Consider the following 23808-nt stretch of genomic DNA (forward strand, 5'->3'; position numbering starts at 1 on the left):
GGGGAAATCGCTGATGGTGATAGCAGCGGTGACGATGGTGATACTGGTAGAGGTGATGGCGATGATGAGACTGGTAGTGGTGGTGGTGGTGGTGGTGGTGTCGATGCTACTACTGGCGGAAGTGATGCTGGTAATGAGGAATATGTCGATGTGGCAGAATCGTTAGAGAGTTGGAGAAAATACTCTGTGATATTTCTTTCCAACCTTTACGTTATGATTTCAAATACCGCAGCGGTCTTTAATTTTTTTTTTCTTTTTTGGGAGGTCGATAAGATAAAGTGCAAGTGAGGTAACGGGGACGAAAGCGTCGACTAACCCCTCCTCTCAAAATTGCAAGCATTTTGCCTAAATAAGAAATCATTTAAGGTGGACAGCAAGCAGAATCGTTAGAGGGTCGGAAAAATGCTTTGCAGCATATTATCCGGCTCATTACGCTCTGAGTTCAAATCCCGCTGAAGTTAGTCCCTCTAGAACTACTAAAATGAACTACCAGTCAAGTATTAACTCGATGTAATCGACTATTCCCCTTTCCCACAAAATTTCTAGCCTTGTGCCTAAACAAGACCCACTATTATTATTATTATTATTATTATTATTATTATTATTATTATTATTAAGTGAGTGAGAGAGCAGTGCATGCCATCAAAGTGACACTGGAGTAAAATATACGAAGCCCAATATACCCATCATGACTACCCGTCTGATAAGGGTACACCAGGCACATGCATCACAACCACATATCAAGATAAACAGCACATGACCTTGCAGGTGGGGCTCAATTAGAATTTTCTTCAGTTCGAGTAACCCATCCCGCTCAAAAGGTCTCTGAATAAGGTTTGTTTAAGGATGTTGAACGAAACATACATGTTTCCAAAGGTGAATTATTCAAACTCCAAAGAATACCTCTCAACACATGACTATGATGCTCCCCCACTACTTCTGCTCGTGATCAGCCACCAAGGGACATGCTCAACTGGTTAAGGTCAAATAACTGACAAGCAAATCTGTGGTATTGAGCAGAATATTTGCTGCAGCTCATCTTTTATACCATGACAAAACAATGTACATGATAACAGTTCCAATCAGTTAAGATCAGAAGCTACGAGAGCCAATGCCTGGTATTGCATCAGGGCATTTATTATTATTATTATTATTATTATTATTATTATTATTATTATTGAGTGAGAGAGCAGTGCATGCCATCAAAGTGACACTGGGGTAAAATATACGAAGCCCAGTATACCCATCATGACTACCCGTCTGATAAAGGTCCACTAGGCACATGCATCACAACCATATGTGCGCGATATGGTGATCTCATATCAAGATAAACAGCACATGACCTTGCAGGTGGGGCCCAGTTACAATTTTCTTCTGGTCGAGTATCCCATCCCGCTCAAAAGGTCCCTGAATAAGGGTTGTTTAAGGATGTTGAACGAAACGCCCTTGTTTCCAAAGGTGAATTATTCAAACCCCAAAGAATCCCTCTCAACACATGACTATGATGCTCCCCCATTATTATTATTATTAATATTATAATTATTATTATTAATATTATTATTATTATCATAATCATTATTATTATTATCATTATTATCATTATTATCATTATTATAGACGTCGCACAGTATACAATATCGTGAGGTTGTTGAGTGAAGATGTTGTGTCAAGTCCCAACAAGGACCTCTGACAGACAGTACTTTACGCAATATGCGTGCAGTTCCAAGTAATGCCGACTTTTGTTATATATCTAGATTGTAGGGTATCTCTATGGTTTTCAGATGTTTTTTTTTCAGATTGGGTGGTATTGCACCCAATGCTCCAATGACAATAGGGATAACCTTTATGTCCGACTCTCGTAGCTACCACATCTTAGCGATCTCAATTCTCAGGTCTTATTGAAGGTGCCGAGCTGGCAGAGTTATTAACACCGCTGGACGAAATGCTTAGCGGTATTTTGCCCGTCGCTACGTTCAGAGTTCAAATTCCGCCGAGGTCGACTCTGCCTTTCATCCTTTTGGGGTCAATAAGATAAGTACTAACTGAACACTAGATTATTATTATCATTTTTGAAGGCAGGGAGCTGACAGAGTTGTTAGCACACCGGGCGAAATGCCTAGCGGTATTTCACCCATCGCTACGTTGAGTTCAAATTCCTCCGAGGTCGACTTTGCCTTTCATCCTTTCGGGGTCGATAAATTAAGTACCATTTGAACACTGGGGTCGATGTAATCGACTCATCCTCTCCTCCAAAATTGCTGCCCTTGGGGCAAAGTTTCAAACCATTATTATTAATGTTGTTGTTGTTGTTGTTGTTGTTGTTGTTGTTGTTGTTGTTTGTCCATCGACACGTATATCGCTCCCGTGAGTTTAACCACGAAGCGTTCACAAAAAGCATCGGGGACGGTACAGGATAATTCAATGTGGGGTTATTTAAAAAGCTTGTAAAAAGTAAAAAACAAAATTAGAAAAAGTCTGAAATTTAGCGAAGAATAATTCCACAAAAGAGGGAAACTACCCAGGGCTCCTCGTGGACACCCCACAAAATTACGTAGGTTCTGACCATTAAGGCAAGTACCCTCTCCACATCGTCTACAGGCGCATGCTTAGATCAGGCCCGTTAACTCGGACCATTCTTGCCACATTCACCCATCTTTTAACAAAATTACTGGGGACCGCACTTCTCTTCCTACCCTCACTTTACTTTTCAAATGAAACTTGAAAAAGTTGATGAGGGCTTGGCTAAAGGGAAAGTGTCGGTCTTCAGCCCTTTCAATCTGGTCCACCATACAACACATATATATACACTCATCACATACCTCTATAGTTCTTTCGCTTAGGCCACTAGTCAAAGGAACACCGCCTGCCTTTCCCGACCAAAGGAAGGCGGCAGGATGATCTCCGCAATGGATTCAGCCTATATCCAGATTCGTCCTACACCTGACAGCAGGTATTCGACATAAACCCAAAAGTCAGCAATGATCGGGCATTGGACGAGCGCGTGCAGAACGGTTTCGTCGCTCTACGCGTATCTCGGGCAAGCCCGGCTGACAGCACATCCGTGCCTGTAGAGTTTATCTCTACCGGCAATGCCCCTCCTTAGCACTGTCAGGCCAAGGCTACCTGAAAGCTATCTGTAGGCTCCTTCCCGAAAGCCCTCCAGAACAGACCAGCCTCTTGATTGTCATCGTTTTTCCCAAGAACATCGTCGCACTTACCTGCCACTAACCCTCTATACAACTCCAAAGTGGGATCTCCACCGACCGCATTACCCGACTGACAGAGAACTGTGAGTGTTTGACGGCAGACTAGGTGCCAAGCACCCTTCCTCGGTCTACGATTGATTCTCCCCTCCCCCAAAATTTCAGACCTTGTGCTTATAGTAAACCCCCACACTTTATGCCTGTCTCTGTATTGTCCCCCTAACCTTCGCCCTTGTGGCAAATAAATGAAATTATTATTATTATTATTATTATTATTATTATTATTATTATTATTATTATTATTATTATTATCATCCCTCTTGTTCCTACTTCTCAGCTGTCACCGCTCCTCGACTCAAGGAACTAGGACGTTCTCCCATTCTGCTTCCAGTTGTGGCAGATATCTGCTAAGAGGCCACCAAACAAGTCTGACATAAAAGTAAAGCTCAGTGGGTAGACCATAAAAACCAGGCGATTTTTCACCCATGCAACTCATCATTGCATCCCGTATTTCCACAGCTGTTATCTGCCTTTCGCAACGCTTCACCTCACTTGCCGAGAGTCGTGGCATGTTGTCAAGGGCGCATGGTTTAGTGGTTAGGGTGTTGCACTCACGATCGTTAGATCGTTATTTCAATTCCTAGACCGGGTAGTGCGTTGTGTTCTTGAGCAAAACGTCATCATCTCACGTTGCTCAGCGATCACTTGGACCCCTGACGCCGTGTGGTACACAGTGCATCTGTTCAGACAACGCCGATTTGATAAAGAACAGGAACACAGACATTTGGTCATTTTAAATAAATTATTTGTACATGTCGTTTGGCATAAAGCTGAACGCTCATACGTCGTTTTCGACGGGAGAGTCCGTCATTATTATTATTATTATTATTATTATTATTATTATTATTATTATTATTCAGTAGTTTTATTTTTATTTTTATAGCGTGCTTTCACTTCACTACCGAGCGCAGCTCTGTGTGCCTTGGGTATGTGCTGTGATTTGTTGTGATGCTCTGATGGTTATTGTATGGAAAGTGTTCTGCGTAGGATGTGTGCAGTGCCTAGTAGTGCAATTTTCTGTATGTTATATGTGTTTGTAAGTCCTGGTGTTTTGTTATGTATTTGTCTGAATATTTTTTTATCATGCCTAATGCACCTACTATGATAGGAATTGTTTCTGTTTTCAGATTCCACATTCTAGTTACCTCTATTTCCAGGTCTTTGTATTTTGAGAGTTTCTCCATTTCTTTTAGAGACACGTTGTCATCTGCCGGTATTGATACATCAATTAGAAAGCATTTTTTTTCTTCATGGTCTCTGACAACTATATCTGGTCTGTTGGCCTTAATTTCTCTATCTGTGTGTATCGGCATATCCCAGAGTATGGTTGCTTTCTCGTTTTCTGTGACCTTTTCTGGTGTGTGCCTATACCATCTTTTTTCTGTTGTTATTCCATAATGTTGGCATAGCTTCCAATGTATGTAAGTTCCAACTCTGTCATGTCTGTGAATATATTCCTTCTTAGCCAGGACTGGGCAGCTAGAGATAATATGATTTATTGTTTCTTGTCCATCTCCACATATTCTGCAGTTACTTGTAATATTTCTTTTCATTACATGTTTTTGGTAATTTCTGGTGGGGAGGCTTTGGTCTTGTGCTGCAATTAAAAATCCCTCTGTTTCTGCTTTGAGTCCTGAGCTTCTCAACCATTGCTGGGATTTTTCTTTGTCTATTTCTTTTGCGTTTAGTTTAGTCCAGTATTTACCATGAAGGGGCTTTTCTTGCCATCGTTTTATCATAGTTCGTTGCTGTTCTATTTTTAGTTTGGATTTCATTTTTTTTATAGCTTTTGTTGTTTCTTCATCTTCTTCTTCTTCTTCATGTTTATTAGGTGGTATGATTTCTTGTTTGTATTTGTCAGCTTCCTTAAATACTGAGAACAGTTTTTTGTTTTGCTCGTGTTTTGCCGCTATCTGGATCAGTTTTCCTTCCTTCTGAAGTAGATATTTTTGCAGTCCTATGGTGGTTATTTTATAGTAGTTTTCCAGCTGTATAAGGCCTCTACCACCTTCTATACGTTGTATATATAGTTATTATTATTATTATTATTATTATTATTATTATTATCATTATCATTATTATTATTATTATTATTATTATTATTATCATCATCATCATCATCATCATTATTATTATTATATTATTATTATTATTATTATTATTATTATTATTATTATTATGGCGCTGGCTGTACTGTTTGTAATTCTAATAATGAAGACAAGGGTGACGATAGCGATAGCGTAGGTAATGATGGTTGAGGTGGTGGTGGTGGTGGTGCTGCTGCTGCTGCTGCTGCTGCTGCTGCTTCTGCTGTTGCTGTTACTGATGATGATGGTGGTGCTGGTGCAGGTGCTGGTTGCTGTGGTACTGGTGCTGCTGCTAGTGTTGACAATAATGATGACCAGATAATGAAGAAGCAGTAATAGGCGTGATCTTGACATGACCTCGAACACTGTTGAGATTCATACATCTGATGTCTAGACTGAACATCTGCAGGTCAACGTCAGCATTAAATAAACAGAAAGTGAGTTGTCATTCTTTCATGGTGAATATAAACGAAGGAGCCTTACTATACACACCGTTGCCGAGTCCGCAAAATAGATAAACCTCTCCAATCGCTCTTGCATATTTTACTTCGGAACAATGGGAATATGAGAAGTGTCTAATCATGGTGAAGAGTGTAGTGATGAATACGTAGCGGCATTTCGTCCGTCTTTACGTTCGGAGTTCAAATTACGCCGAGGTCGATTTTGCCTATTATCCTTTCGGGGTCGATGAAATAAGTACCAGTTGAATACTGAAGGTAGGGATCAATGCAATCGACGGACCACTTCCCCTGAACATGTCGGCCTTGTGCCAAAATTTGAAATTATTATTAATAAGACGGCTCGCTGGCAGAACCATAAGCACGGCGGACGAAATGCTTCGTGGTATTTCGGCTGCTGCTACGTTCTGAGTTCAAATTCCGCCGAGGTCCACTTTGCCTTTCATCCTTTCGGGGTGGATAAATTAAGTACTAGTTACGCACTGGGGTCGATGTAATCGACGTAATCCCTTTGTCTGTCCTTGTTTATTCCCTCTATGTTTAGCCCCTTGTGGGCAATAAAGAAATAAGAATTGTTAGCACGCTGGACAAAGTGCGTAGCAGCATTTCGTCTCTTTTACGTTCTGAGTTCAAATTCTGCCGAGGTCGACTTTGCCGTTCATCCTTTCGGAGTCGATAAAATAAGTACCAGTTGAGTACTGGGGTCGATGTAATCGACTATCCCCCTCCCATAAATTTCAGGCCTTGTGCCTATAGTAGAAAGGATTATTATTGATTATAGTAGCGTTTGTGGAGGCGCGTGGCTTAGTGATTAGGGTGTCAGCATCATGATCGTAAGATTGTGGTTTCGATTCCAGGACCGGGTGATGCATTGTGTTCTTGAGCAAAACACTTCATTTCACGTTGCTCCAGTCCACTCAGCTGGCAAAAATGAGTAATGCTGCGATGGACTGATGTTCCGTCCAGTTGGGGAACACATACGCTATAGAAACAGGGAAACCGGGCCCATGAGCCTGGCTAGGATTTAAAAGGGCGCATTTATTTTATTTATTATTGTAGCGGTTAGACGGTCTTTTCCTTGGCTTCGAATCAACTCTATTTCGAGACGAACATTTATTTCTTTGGAACATTTACCAGAAAGCATTCTAATTAACTGTAGATGTCTTCCTCTGATATTCAGGTGTGAACCAAAAAGAAAAAGGTCTGTATTTACATACATTATATTTATTTTACTTTCACATTTTTTACGACACTTCGCAATAAAATGTTTACTAGATCCACTCTTCAGCAAATTCGCAATACAGCTATACATACAGAGAGTGTCAAAAAGAGATTATACAACATAATGCACATTTACAACAAAATGAAATAATAATGATGGTGCGTAGGCGTGGTTGTGTAGCTGATAGTCTTGCTTCCCAACCACATGACTTTCAGTTCAGTCTCGCAGCGCGGCACATATTATAGGCCCGTGCTGGCCAAAACATAAGAGAAGGATGATAAGCACACATATATATGATTTGTTCCCTACGTACGTTTCACTGTTACGGGTTTTTTCGGAACCTCTGCATTGTACGTTCCAAATGCAATCCGATGCTTAACCACAATCGATCATCACAGGAACACATTATTGCACAATGTCTAAAGATAGATATAAATATTTTTTTATTCTTTTATTTGTGTCAGTCATTTGACTGCGGCCATGCTGGAGCACCGCCTTTAGTCGAACAAATCGACCCCAGGACTTATTCTTTGTAAGCCTAGTATTTATTCACTTATTCTATCGGTCCTTTTGCCTAACCACTAAGTTACGGGACGTAAACACACCAACATCAGTTGTCAAGCGATGGTGGGAGACAAACACAGAGACACAAACATGTACATATACATATACGACAGTCTTCTTTCAGTTTCCGTCTCCTAAATCCACTCACAAGGCTTTGGTCGGCCCAAGGCAATAGTAGAAAGCAACTTGCCCAAGGTGCCACGCAGTGTGTCTGAACCCGGAACCATGTGGTTGGTAAGCAAGTTACTTACCATGCAGCCACTCCTATGTATGTGCATGAGGATTTCTTATAGTGGGGGAAAGTTTTGCACAAATCCAATCCCACTCTCTGAACATGGACGATATAAACTCGGAAAGAAGAACTAGTCAGCATCATCGAATATTGTCAGTGTCGCAGGATTTCTCTCAGAGTTTCCCTCTCCTAGAGAGATGTTGTAACAACGACAGAGAAACCTCTCACTCCCAGTAGGGCAAATGTGCGCCTGGACACCAACCCAGGTATTTCCACGTCCCCTCGCATACATACATGCAAATAAACACATGTACACATATTGTTGGATGGCCGTTGACTGGTCACGAGCTCTTCTGCCCTTTGACAGGTCTTATTTTTCGTCCTGCAGAGTGTCCAATAATCACACTCCTCAGCAAGCAATCTTGAGATTGCCAGTTTAGTCGTCGACGACATGACCATACAACAGGTTGTACTGGGTTACATGGTACCAGTAGCGCCCAAGAGCGACTCGGCATACATACATACATACATACATACAGAGGGACGGACGGGCAGAGTCGTTGAGCGTTAGATAAAATGACCCACGATAATCGTTCCTGCCCTCCGATTTAAAATCACGTCGAATTTACTTACCAACACTTCGCAAACAATAAATAAGGTTCCGGGCGGTACTTCCTTTAACTGCCTCTCTCTTTCTGCCGCTCTAGCTTCTCTCTCTCCCTCTCTTTCTCCCTTTCTTTCTCTTTCCCCCCCCCTCTCTCTTCTTGGACGAAATATTCTGTTGTTGGACCTAGATATGTATGGGATCAATCAGGCCATATCCCTACAATACGGTATATTCCACAGCCTATGCTCTCTTAACGTAGATGGTATAATGAGTGCTACAGCGTCCGGGTTCATGAGCTCATTAATATAATCATATATATAAAGCTGAAGTTGTCTGTGTGTGGCAGGTTTGGTAGCCTTCAACTAACACTATCTCCTCCGAGACCCTGCGGCGCAAGGTGACCAAAATTGAGAGTATGATAGAAGAAGGCTTGCTCTTCATTCCGTAGAAGATAAAATTCAAATCGGACAATGTTAAGACCAAAAGTTATTTACATCAAAAAGGTGCTTTTTTTTCTATGAAAATCTCTATTTTTTTACGATTTTTTGACTGCTGTGTCGCCATTTTTCGATGTATTTCAACCAGAAAAATGTTCACCTAAAGAGAATAACAAGCTACATAATGCAAAATCTTTACTTTTCAAAAATTCCAATTCTAAAGGGTCGAAACAAACCCGAGCAACGCCGGGCGATACTGCTAGTTTAACTATATAGCAATGGAATATGAACAACTTCTTTAATGCAGAACTTAGGATCGGAAACATGTGTATACAGATGTACGTAAGGTAACATGTATTTTATTTCCAAATTATGTCATCTTTTACGTCTGTTGTTTATATCTTTTGTTTCTGTTTTTTAACATACTGCTATATTTCGATGAAAACAGCTATATTCAGAAAGCAACATATCATGTATAGATGTGCGTGTGTATGCATGTGTGTGAGTCTGTGTATGTACATATATTTATTTGTATGTAAATGTATATGCATGTAGATGCATACATATATGTATGTATGTATGTATGTATGTATGTATGTATGTATGTATGTATGTATGTATGTATGTATGTATGTATGTATGTATGTATGTATGTATGTAATGGATCTCGAACAGAACTTCCAAGCGTGTCTTCAGCTGTTTGATCAGTTGAACTACCAAGATCATAGAATTATCCTGAAAATTGTTGAGTTTAACGTACACGTGTACCAGTAATGTAATTCTCAAGCGAAATCAACAGCTCTACCTCCTTTCATCCCTCTCTCTTTCCCTCTCTCTTCCTTTCTCTCACCCTTCCTCTCTTTCTCTCTCGCCATCTCTCTCTCTCTTACGTGTGTCGAGGGAGAGAGAGTCTGTGTATGTGTGCGTAAGTGTTCATGTGTGCATATGTGTGTGCGTGAGTGTGCCTCTGCGTCTGTATGTGGACTTCGTTGTGTATATATCAAGAGTATCTACGTTGTTGAAACGCACTGATTCTATCCATTATCCCACTAAATCATTTTACCTCCGCCGTTCACTCTGTCACTATTCATCATTCTTATATATGTATAGATATTTGTGTGTGTGTGTGTGTGTGTTTATTAATGTGCCCATACGCACACTCGCACACACACACATGCACACACGCATATACGTGCAAGCACATACAAACACACTCATACACATACTTCTAAACTCCAACTGATTGTGTATTGTAAGTCTGATGGCTTTCTACAGTGTTACTCAAAGTATAAAGACACACATTGGAAACAATTACAATTGTTGTTTTTACTCATATACTCATGTTTTGATTTTGATTTTCCTGTTTATATTACTAAACCAATAAACATTGTCCTTAATTTTATACATATATTTAAAATGTCCTAACATCCGACACGCTCCGCTTTTTTGCAATCTCAGTAGCTTTTCTTCCGTCCGGGGGAGGGGTTCCATAAAATAAAGCGCTACTTGTTACTTGAATCGATATAAATCGGCCGTTTACTTCCTCCTAATTATTATTATTATTATTATTATTATTATTATTATTATTATTATTATTATTATTATTATTATTAACATTATTATTATTATTATTATTATTATTATTATTATTATTATTATTATTATTATTATTATTATATGTTCGACTTTTGCTTTGTATTTGTACAAGTTGACTCCAAGTCTCACCCAGAGACCTCAAGAGACAACTAGTTAGGAGTTCATGTTGGTCTTATGCCTACGGTGTCATATATTTGGTTTTGCACAAAATATTGTTCTAGAGAAGTTTAAGAAAACAAGAAAATTATCAGTTTTAAAATTTGAGACAGTATTTTACGTAAGGTATGGGCAGTTTACATGAGCACCATCATTTGAATTTCTGCCATTTGGGGGTTTCCTGGTATTTGAGCTAGGTAGCAATCAGACTGTTTTGCTATCATTCCTAGGGCACCTATGACTACAGGTATTGTTTGTCTTGTGGTTCCACATTTTGCCAATTTCTATTTCAAGATCTTTATACTTGTTCAGTTTTTTGGTAGGTCTTGACAGATACATTTATGTCGATTGGGACATTCATATCAATGAAGAGTATGATTTTTGTCTTGATATCTTTGAATATGATGTCTGGCCTATTTGCATCTATCTTTCTGTCAGTCTGAACGTTGAAGTTCCAGAGGAGTGAGATGTGGTAATTTTCAATCACTGGAGTTGGTTTGTGTTCCACCAATTTTTATCATGGGGTAGGTCCAGGTTTTTGCAAATTACCCAGCGAATATATTGTGTTGCTCTCTCATGCCTATACTCTGTATACGCAAGAAGACTGCACATGGAGACAACATGATCAATGGTTTCATTTTGTTGTTTACATACACGACATGGGCTACTGCCGTTCTTTATTATGTTGGCCTGGTAGCTGCTTGTATGTAGCCATTGATCTTGGGCTGCTCTGATAAACCATTCTGTTTCTGATTTTAAGCCAGAAGACACTAACCATTGATAGGTGACGGCTTTGTCAACATCGGCATTATTAGCTCTCTTTGGGTATTTGCCATTAAGAGGTTTTTCTTACTATTTATCCGTAAGAATACATAAGGCAGCAGTTTTATCACGGGTTTTCATACGCTTAGCTTCTGTGCTTGTTTCCAGTAGTCTAATTCTGGGATTGTATTTGGAATTCACTTAGATATTTCTTTGCCTGCTTTGTTACTGAGTATGATGCTTACTTGTATTCGTGCTTTAAGACAAGTAAGTCACGACTGGTATGGCTAAATTATTGATCGCTTCGATCCTGTTTCTTGTATTCAGCTCTATCTTGAGTATTGCCCTTACCCTTCTATAATTTTCTTTTCTGATCTTTCCCTCATCATTGAATGTTTACCCCTAGGTATTTGTAGCTCTCCACTGGTTCTAACTCCTTAATGGCATTCTGTTGGTCAAGATTAACGTTGGATGTTTCTGTCATTTTACCTTTGATTAAAAGTAGCTTTTGCACATTTATCTATGCCAAATTGCATCCTGATGTTATCACTGAATTGTTTAACAATTACTAGTAAGCCCTGTAGTTGTAGGTCATTTTTTGCAAAGAGTTTTAAATAATCCATGTAAAAGAGATGATTTATATTTTTATCAAACATTTTATAGCCATTTTGCACATCATCGAGCAATTTAGAGAGAGGTATTAAGGCTAGACAAAAGAAGAGTGGTAATAGAGAGTCACCCTGGAAAACGTCAGATGAAATTCTTACATATCCAGCATTGAGAGATTCATTGTCACTGTTCCCAGTCATTGTGGTTCTCTATGATCTGATACTCACAGAGAAGAAGTTTCGCAAAGTAGGGGCTATTTTATACATTTCCAGACATTTCTTAATCCAGCTATGTGGTAGACTATCAAAAGCTTTTTTATAGTCTATCCAGGCTATCGACAAGTTTTTATGTCGTTTATGACAATCTTCCAAGAACATCTTATTGATGAGTAGGACCCACGTTTACATCCTTTTTGCTCATTAGGGAATACGCCACTTTTCATTAAAAAAACTACAGGTATATTCAGTCAAGACAAATGTTAGTATTTTATACATTGTTGTTAAGCAGGTTATGGGTCTATAATTTTTTGGTTCATTTGTTGCTTCACTTTTTGAAAGTAGGAATGTAACACCATTAACTAGCCGAGAGGGAATCATACTAAGTTGTTGCAAAACATCGTTGTAAAGTTTTGTTAGCATTTCATGACTCTCTGGGAAGGCATTTAACCAGAAATTAGGAATTTTATCCTTTCTTAGAGACTTCCGTTTGCTTGACTTCCTGAGTGCAGATCATACATCCTCTACCTTGATACCCTCCCACTTTTACTCTTCTAAGAAGTCTAAGTCAGTAGATATCCTATCAATCCAAGGCACCTTTTTATTGTGTGTTTTTTCTTCTGCCCAAATTTTATTCCAAAATTCCTGCAGTTCTTTTGATGAGACAGACTTTACTGTAACTGGTATTTTCTCTATCTTTCTGTGAAAATTTTGGGGGTTATTTAACGCGCTTTTCATACCGTGCTATGCGGTCAGCTTTAGCACATACCTTTTGCTTCATAATTTCTATGGTGGTATCGATGTCAAATATGGTTTTCATATGCTTTTTCTTAAAGTTTTGGGTTTTTGTTGATTTGATAGTCTTGTCAAACTTAAGGCTTTTTGTGGGAATGTTGCCATTTTCTAATTTTTTCGCCACATAGAATCGTGGAGATCTTCACAGATGCATAGTACAGGTGGCTGAGATCTGTAATATCAACATCATTAGCTGAAATTATGTCCTTAAGTGCAAGGCGGATTTTACCAATTACTTACAGGTTTTGGCTAGAGTTGTGAATTATTACGAGAGTGTCCTGTTCATACATACTGGTCTCTTTAATTTTTAACCAGTCGATCGTGATTTGATTTTTTAGATCGTCTAGTTCAGTTGGGTCAATTTCTGTGTGGCTTTCTTCATCTATTTGATTTTCATCTGCTTTGGTATTTATGGTTGGTTCAGAGAGTATTTCCCTTTGCTTATCAGCTACATTGACTCTTTCTATCATTACTGCATTTTCATCAGACCTGGGTTGGTCTAAAATTATTTCTTCTGTAGTATCTTCTTTAGCTGCAACTTCATTCCTTTTATCCCTTACTCATTGTTTAATTTGGTCAATCTCTAATTCAGTTTGTAATTTCTTTTTCATAATGTTTCTTCTGAAGTTGGCAAGTTTTTTACTGTCTATATAAGATCTTACTTCAAGGTGCTTCTGTCTCCAGTTTAGGTAGATTTGTTCAGTATTAGATTTATTTGTGGGGAAATACATGGCATTATAGAAGGCCTGAAGGACTTCTTTATTATTTCCCCTTGACCATTTTTCATTCTTTTTCTTTTGGCTATTTGATGACAAGCGTGGATGGCCATCTGTTGGAATATTTCGGTTGTGGGTACTTTCAGCTCCTGTATTTCGGGAGGATTTGAACCAGTAGCTGAGTTTTCGCAACCAGTCTGGGGTGCGCAACTTCACAGAGGTGCGTAGCCCTTGTAGACCCGGGTGATGGAAGATCCGGTGCATATTTTGCTTTGTTATCATTGAGGCATCATGACCATAGACGTTGACATAAGGGGACGGATCTGTCTGTTTAGGGTTAGTTTTTAAGACAACACCGCCTCCGAATTCTCTGAATGAAAACATTGCTCGTAACGTAGCTTCTTAAGGATAACAGATCTGTATTCGTCTGTTTTTTGCGTGGGGTATGAATAGCACTATATTTTGGAGATGTTTGTAAATCATATTCTTTGTGCTTATTTATAGAAGTGCGGTTTGTTATGTTACGTATTGTTTTGAGGCTTTCGTTTGTTGTGCAGATTACGTGTGATCTACCTATCATTATATTTGGTTTGGTTGTGCTTGTTCTTCGTGTGTGTTTTGTGCAGCAATTAGTGTTGTGCTTTGATTCTGAGCTGTGATTCAGTAAAGGTATCTGTTGTATGGGCTATATTACTTGTTTCGTATGTGTTCTTTGGGTCCTGTGTTTCAGTGAGACGGAGGTTGTTTGCATACACTAACGATCCCCAACAATCTTAGCACCCTAAACCATTTTCATGTCAGACAATTTTCCCGCGGCCGGAGGTATTATCTGCATCACAAAACACAATCATGTGTTTAATATATTATTTAATTAGTACCTATATAATGCATATATATTACATATATTGGGTTGTCCGAAATGTTCGTGCCGATTTATAGTAGCTTACATTTCGACTTATTTTAGAACATGGTTGAGTCCATAAAACAGGATTTGACTACACCTACATTTAGAGTACAGTTTAATCTATCTTTTCGTGGAAGAAGGTTTATGTTCCTATAACCTGTGTTAATTCTGTAACATTTTAAAATTGAAGATAAGAAAGTTCATTTTCAGCACTTGATGCTTTGGGAACCAGACAAAAATTGCTGCAGCTCGGCTGAGATGTGTTACCCTACCCTCCATATTCACCAGATATTGCTCCTGCGGATTTCCACTTATTCAGGTCTCTGCCGAATAGTAGTTTGAGTAGTTTATTTCAATTCCTTGGATGACGTAAATAGATATCTTGATGAATTCTTTGCCATAAAACCACCTCAATTCTGGGAAGAAGGTATTTTCAAGTTAAAGGAAAGATGGAGACGCATTGTGCAACAAAATGATTCATATTTGATTGATTAAAAATGTAATGACAAGTATTGACCTTTTTCTTTCCTTTAAAAATCGGCTCGAACTTTCAGGACAATCCAATATAATACATATATAATGCAAAAATACCTTGGGAATGTGATGGTCAATGGAAATAAAATTTAAATATTTATTCTTTCTCTGCTAGAAGATCCGGGGTCCAGTACCAGTCTTCGGCCTGGTGGTTAGGGACCTTTGGTGGAGAGTATATTTTCCGTGGTCTGTGCAGCATGTGTAAGATGTGAGTTGTTGCTGTTATAGTATCGGTTATGTAGGGATGGTCGCTGTGGTATTCTATTCGATGACGATAGTGTAGGGTCGCGTTATGTATGTTGTGCTATTTCATTTAGTGCATATTATAGTACAGGTTATATACTATGTGCAGGGAATATACTGCTTGAGTTGTGCTATTGAATTCAAAATATTTCACATAGGATGTTATATTGTGTCATATAACTGTAAAATATTAATGACATGTGAGGACACTGTATTTCGTTATGTAACCGTAATACACTACAAAGTATATTAAACGTTTTTATAAGTCAATACTGTGTTCTATTGTGTTAGCAGTGCTACTACATCACTTGATAAAATTATCTCAACAGATTTTCTATAGAATTTATAACCAGCACTGATTTTGTTACGATGTTTTGTATCCGAAACGCCTGATTTAAATATACAACAAAGTATATTAAAAGTTTTTATAATATACTACAAAGCATGTTAAAACTTTACAGGCGTCTCGGATACGAAACGTCGTAACAAAATCAGTGCTGGCTATAATTTCTATTAATGACCTGTAGAGATAGCCACAACAACTGTAGAATAATTTCTGGAGTATTTGTAATATTTTATACCCTGGTATGGCTTCTATGTTGCAGTTCGCATCTTTATTTTTTATGCCCCTAAAACCAACTATTAAGGATACTGCACTTATTTTCGTCCCCAACATCCCGTTTGCTTCAGTTCCTTGGCCTTTGTACTTTAACAAATATTCTACCTTCTTAAGAGCAATGTCTTGATAATAATGGTTCGTTATGTCTATCGGCATTCCCAGAAGTCTTCTCATGTATCGTATTCAATACGTGTTGATGACCGCTTTCAAGTCGATGTACTGGCATATTGCCTAGTAGACAAAGATGTCGGCTCACACCTGTCTACGAAAAGGGCTTGGCTTTGGTTATAACCGAGTAATCAGGGATGATGCGGCCAACAGCCTCATTGTAGTTGGGTGCATTGTTTGCATTTGATATTAAAATCATAGTTCATTATTTCAGTTTTGTAGTTGTTTGGCGCTAAGCATTGAGTCTTTTCTTTCCGTTATTTTTATTTTTGTTTTTGTTTGGGGGGATTATATGTAGAAATTTTACACTTTTTCTGCTTTTAGCTCAGAGCTTTTGAGCTATTGTTCACTGTCACTCTTTCTTTCTGTGGCGTCTTGTCATGGAATTGTTTTTTTTTTCCAATTTTTTTTAGTACACTTTGAAACATTTTTTATTTGTATATTATTTTAAATTTTTGTCTTTATTGTCTTTTTTTAGTTGTTTGTCTTCAATGTAGTTAGTTTCCAGTTTGCAATTTCTTTGAATTAAACACAGATTTTCATTTGTGTCCTGATTCTTTATTACAATAAAGCTTCACCTTTGCTTAGTTTTAATTATTCTTGTAATCCCATTTTCGCTGTTTTATACTCATTTATATCAAACCCATTATACTTGTGTGCGAAATATTTTTTAGCTTTCATCTCTTACTTGTTTCAGTGACTAGACTACGGCCATGCTGGAGCACTGCCTTGAGAAATGTTAGTCGAACTGATCGACCACAGTACTTATTTCCTTTTTAAGCCGAGTACTTACTCTATCGTTCTCTTTTGGCGGTTGTCAAGCAGTGGTGGGGGATAAACACACACACACATATACATACATACATACATACATACATACATACATATATAGAGAGAGAAAGAGAGAAACAGAAAGAAGCTCCTCGTATATATGTATATATATATATATATATATATATATATATATATACGAGGGTCTTCTTTCTGTTTCGATCTACCAAATCAACTCACAAGGACTGAGGCTATAGTAAAAGACTATAGGTACAAAGCAGTGGGAGTGAACCCTGAATTATGTGGTTGGGAAGCAAATTTCTTCAGTTCCATGTGGCAGCCACACCTATGTATAATGTTATCTGTATCACCTTTTGTGTAGTGACTTCAAAACTCGGTCAATAGTTTCTTTACTAGTCTAAGTTTTTTAATTATCATGTTAAAATCGTAGTTTATAACTAGTTTGACTTTGACGATTTTATCCAACAGATTTGTTGAATGAGTCAGAGCAAGAGGGAAAAGCAGAAGGCATAAGGAGTCACTCTGGAAGATGTTTCTTCTTTTAGATTTAATCATGTCCTCGTTATCTTGAAGTGATATTGTTGATGTTCATTTTAACGGAAAATGGCTGATACATTTTGCTAGTACTAGATTTGCTAGGAGTATCTTCATTACTCAAGTGTATACTGTCCTATCAAATGTCATTCATTATTTATTCTAGGCTATAAGGCGGCGAGCTGGCAAAATCGTTAACACAACGACCAATATGCTTCGCAGCATTTCGTCCTCCTTTACGTTCTAAGTTCAAATACTGCCAAAGTTGATTTTACCTTTCATCCTTTCAGGATCAATAAGTACTAGTTGAGTAGTGGGGTCAATGTAATCGACTAACCCCTCTCTCAGAATTGCTAGTATTGTGCCAAAATTTGAAATTATTAATAACTCCAGGCATGTTAATGTTTTGTTTTACTCCTTTACTTTATATATAGTTTCCTCTAAAAAGACCGGATTACTCATAACAGTTCTTTGATTCCATATAGCAATCTTTGGAATAGTTTCGTCTCCTCTGTTATTTGTTATTGTTCCTCAAGTCAACAACAAACCTGTATTAGAGTGGGAACATCTTGTTTGTTGTTAACGTGCGTATGCCGTAGTGGTTAAGAGCGCGGGCTAATAATGCCAAGATTCCGAGTTCGATTCCAGGTAGTGACCTGAACAATAATAATAATAATAATAATATAATAATAATAATAATAATAATAATAATAATAATAATAATAATAATAATAATAACATCGAAAAATACCTTAGGAATGAGAACCCAGGCTCGAAATTTCCCCAAAATACCTGATGAAAGCTGGAGGGTATATAAGCCGAAACGTTGTGTTAACAACAAACAAGATGAGGACAAATATCCGTCAAATGTAAATAATGTACATAATTCCTCATGTCTTAAATATAGAACTGTGTATATTTATAAATCTCCGAACGAGATGTAAACAGTAACCGCTCGACAACGTAAAGTGTACTAGCCATCTCAATGTGGCTAGCCACTGGGGGTGGGTGTTACTGAAGCTTTTAGCATACGGACTATAGTTTCGAGGTTTTTGCCTCTCGTCAACGTACGGTATTCGCAAACAGGTCTCTCCAATCGAAAACCGGTGATTACCGTACGTTGACGAGAAGCAAAAACCTCGAAACTATAGTCCGTATGTATCACTTAGGTTTTCGAGAGGGGATGACCTCCCTTTGCGAATATCAGAAGGGCACAGAATGTGTGTCTAAAGCCAGCTGGAGACGATGATCTCCTGGGGCTAAAAGCTTCAGTAACACCCACCCCCAGTGGCTAGCCACATTGAGATGGCTAGTACGCTTTACGTTGTATATATTTATATTTACATATATATGCACAGACACACACGCACGCACACATACATACACACACGCACGCACATCCCTTTTTTCTTCTGATCCACCGTGCTTTTATATTGTACAGAACGTTTGTGCCATATTCACTACCAGTAACCCGTATGAATTTCTATTTATGTCAATGTATCTTCCTTTTATATTTTGGTTTTGGTTTTGTGGATGTCCTTGTAAAACCTTTTTGGTATTGTGTTCAAATACCTTGTTCTCCAGGAAGAAGCGTTCATATTTGTTCGACGCGTTTTATCCCGAATATATATGTTTAAAATAATTTTTCCAAACACTTTCAATGTCTTCTCTTCAACGATATTACTTGTGTTATTTGTGTTCGTTCTTCTTTTTTTTTAAATTAGAGCAATCCATTTCCATTTCGTTAAGTCTTAACTTTTCCATTTTTTTTTACTTGATTTCATTTTACGAAGTATATTTGTTTTTCATTTTTACAAGTGGATGGTGACAACTACAACTGAGCAGATAGATTATTCATTCTGGTGATATTTGGGTAGTTTATTTCAATAAAAAATTTTTCTTTAAGGACCCGTTGCATTTATTTATTCTTTTGGGGAGCTTCTTCTTTGTGTGTAACTTAGGCAGATGTCTGTGTTAATCAATGTTCATCGATTTTGCTATATTCTCTTTTAGTTTCTGTATTCTTCTCCTCAAGGTTAGATCTGATCGGATGTGTTTTAATCCTGTTTACTGATAACTGATGGGTGGGGCTGTCAAGGGTATAGTCTTTTGTCTTTTTTTGTGGCTGTGTATTTTGTTGTATTTTTCTATGGAGCCTTCTTTTGTCTTCATTACCATTCTGGATTTTAGCCGTTTTTCGTTGAATTTCTTTTAGATTTGCCCTAATGCCTTTTTAGTTTTTTAAGAGAATTTTCAGTACCGGCATATTGCCTAGTTGGCAAAGCTATCAACTCACAGACTTCTGTGAATATGGATGGATTTGACAGGAACTGAGCAGTCAGGGATGATGTGGTTAACAGCCTCATTACAATCGGGTGCATCGTCTGCATTTGATATTAAAATGATTGTTCGTTATTTTCAGTTTAACAGTTGTTTGGAGCTAAGCAGTGGAGGCGCAATGGCCCAGTGGTTAGGGCAGCGGACTCGCGGTCGTAGGATCGCGGTTTCGATTCCCAGACCGGGCGTTGTGAGTGTTTATTGAGCGAAAACACCTAAAGCTCCACGAGGCTCCGGCAGGGATGGTGGTGATCCCTGCTGTACTCTTTCACCACAACTTTCTCTCACTCTTACTTCCTGTTTCTGTTGTACCTGTATTTCAAAGGGCCGGCCTTGTCACGCTGAATATCCCCGAGAACTACGTTAAGGGTACACGTGTCTGTGGAGTGCTCAGCCACTTACACGATAATTTCACGTGCAGGCTGTTCCGTTGATCGGATCAACCGGAACCCTCGTCGTCGTAACCGACGGAGTGCTTCTAAGGAGCTAAGCATTGAGTTTTTTGTTTGTTTGTTTGCTTGCTTTTTATTTCATTTTTCAGCAAATATCGCACACCGTCGTACAAAGACAGATACAACAGTGGCAATAGACCACTTTATAATAGTGGTGATGAGGATAAACCAATTCACGTGGAGTTAATAGAAACTCGAAGAGGAGCTAATAAACTCACAATGTTGGTGAACAAATTTTACGAAAAAACGTAAAAGTATGAAACATTAGTTGGCAGGTTTGCATGAGATGCAAAAACAGCAACAGCAACAGCAACAGTAGTGGAGGCGCAATGGCCCAGTAGTTAAGGCAGCGGACTCGTGGTCGTAAGAACGCAGTTTCGGTTCCCAGACTGGGCATTGTAAGTGTTTATTGAGCAAAAACACCTATGCTCCACGAGCTCCTGCGGGGATGGGTGGTGAACCCGCTGTACTCATTCACAACTTTCTCTCACTCTTTCTTCCTACTTCTGCCATAAAGCAGAGGAACCATGCTGTAATCCACAATGGTGTGGTAAACTTTCAGAGCATAATCTAGATTGCGAATCCTCTGTACCCCAGGATGGTTCAGCTCTCCACCCATTAAAAGCCACCGTTTACGGAATGAGGATAACAACGTAGCTTTTGCGCCCGTGCAACCGCCAGTCTATCGCGTGTGGTGGGTGGATATTCAAGTTGCCACACGCATTCTCAGTAGCTTAGAGTCGGCTCGAATTAGAGATTATTCTTTGTGGCTAATGGCCTGAGTCCTGATTGGAAGAAGAAGAAGAAGAAGAAGAAGAAGAAGAAGAAGAAGAAGAAGAAGAAGAAGAACAACAACAACAACAACAACAACAAGAACAAGAACAAGAACAAGAAGAAGAAGAAGAAGAAGAAGAAGAAGAAGAAGAAGAAGAAGAAGAACAAGAACAAGAACAAGAAGAACAAGACAAGAAGAACAAGAATAACAAGAAGAACAAGAACAAGAAGAAGAAGAACAACAACAACAACAGTTGAAAGAACAACATTTACAGCAGATACAACTGCAAGAGCAACAACAGAATCAACAATAACAACAATATTACAGGAACAAATGCTACAATTACTGAAGTCGTGAGGAAAGCCAGAAAAAGTGTTCTCAGAGGACTATTACGCGAATTCAGTAACTGAATTCAAATACAAACCTGACGAAGGAGTTACCTTCAAAGCATACTGCAGAAGATATGAGCAAATCGAGGAAGAATGTAAAGATTGGGACGACAAGATGAAAACTCACTTAATCTTGAGAAAACTGGCGGCGACAGTTCACGAACGATACAGTAATTTTGTACCCACTAAAAAACCTTCGGACATAAACTATAATGACACAAATGATATATTGTGTAAAATTTTCAGTGAGAAACGCGCATTGTCCAACACACGTTGGAAGTGTCTGAACATAAAGAAAAACAACGACGACAATTTAATCACATATGCTGGTAGAGTAAACAGGAAATGCGAGAAGTTTAAGCTGGACAAACTAACTCCAGATATGTTCAAATGCCTGGTTTTTACACAAGAACTACTTGCCGAAAAGGATGCAGAAGTCAGAACTAGAATTCTTGCAAAGTTGGAGCAAAACCAGTATGAAACCCTGCAAAAAGAGTCTGAAGAATGTGAAAGGATACTTAAATTAAGGCACGATGCAGAGGAAATTGAACGTAAAGACTGCTTCCAAGTGAAACTAATCTGAATAGAGATAAAGTGTTTTCTAGAAAACATGACAAACATCAGGATATAAACCTATGTATGCAACTGAGGAAAAATTGCCCATTTCAAAAATGAAAGTGTTTTCGATGTGAAAATATAGGACATATTAAGACGCACTGTGGGACAAAGATGATAAAACGTCAGAAAAAAGGTAAAAGAATAAATAGTATATCATCGGAAGAAATTCGTGAAGGTAAAAATCAAAAATACAACTGTTAAAATGCAGTTGAACACAGGTAGTGACATTACAAATATAAACGAAAAAACGTGGAGTCGGTAAGCCGAATTTAATTAGATCTAAAAAGGTAACACATGGTGTTACAGGAAAACATTTTTTCAGTGAATTTGAATGCAATGTAACTTTTCATGGTCAAACGAAAGCGGCAAAGATTTATGTGTTTAAAAATTCACTTAACTTATTCGGCACAGAATGGATAGAACTATTTAAATTGTGGGATACACACATAAGTGTTCTGTATGGAAATGTAGTTGGGTCAGTCAAAGGTTTAAATGAAGCCGAAGGACTGAGGCAAAAAACAAAATAATATTTCCTGGTAAAAGGCTGTAAAGGATGTGCTCTAACAGTAAAATTACCCAATATAAAATGGGAACCTTGGTCAAAAGTAAATGTTCCGTGGTTGAGACTACACATCGATTTCTCTGGTCCTTTAAACCGTTCATGCTACTTAGTGGTAGTTGATAGTCTTTCAAAATGGCCTGAAATCTGGAAGTGAAAAATACCAAGTCCCTCAAATGTGATAAATTTTTTACATGAATCGTTTGCTAGGTTTGGAATCCTAGACAAGACAATGGTACGCAATTTGTGACTAGAGAATTTTTTTTAATTTGTGAAATGTTTGCGGTAGAATATATAACAACGGCGCCATACCATCCCAGATTTAATGGACAGGCAGAACGCTTTATTGAAACCTTCAAAATAGCCCTTACAAAATTGAATAAGGAAACCACGGAGGAGATAGCGCTACAACAATTTTTAAGAGTGTACTGTATGAGACCAAATCCAAATGCACCAGCAGGTAGCTCCCCAGCGGAGCTGATGTTTGCAAGGAAAGTAAAATCAGTTTTTGATAAATTACTCCCTGGCAAGAAAAGAAACGGTGCCAGAGAAGACATACCAAGATTTTTTGAGGTCGATGATAAATTATATATGAGGACATACAAAAATGGAAAGCAGAACTGGGAAGAGGGCGAAATTGCCAAATACATATGTAAAATGATGTATTGGGTTAAAAAGTAGAAAAGGTATACAAAAGGGACACAGGAACCAACTAAAAAAGAGATTCGTGAAAAACTAACTAAATAAGTTGGAGCAACCCATGTAAGGGTTGTATGATACGTCCCAAGTACCAACGCCACTACAGGTGATTAATCAAGGCGTACAAGTGAAAGGAAAAAAGCATACAGAGTTTCTGAAAATAGATGCCAAGAGAAAAGTATTAAATTGTTCGAAAGAAACTCAATTAAGGGAGGTGGGATGAATATAAATATTATTGCTAAATAAAATGACGCTTCCTAACAAAAACTTAAAAGGGGAGATGTAGGAAATCAGTAATAATGGTGCATCCTCCCACGTGAGGAGTGGAATGACTCAGTCTCTATAAGTAAGGTTACGTCGGCCGGTATCGAGGGAGTACGTAGAGTACGACAGTACGTGTAGGCTGGGTTGCTAGTCGTGTCTGTGCTTATATAGTAATTATACTGTGATAATGAGTGGACGTTCT

This window comes from Octopus sinensis, linkage group LG2 (genome assembly GCF_006345805.1).
Source record: "Octopus sinensis linkage group LG2, ASM634580v1, whole genome shotgun sequence".
Lineage (NCBI taxonomy): Eukaryota > Metazoa > Mollusca > Cephalopoda > Octopoda > Octopodidae > Octopus > Octopus sinensis.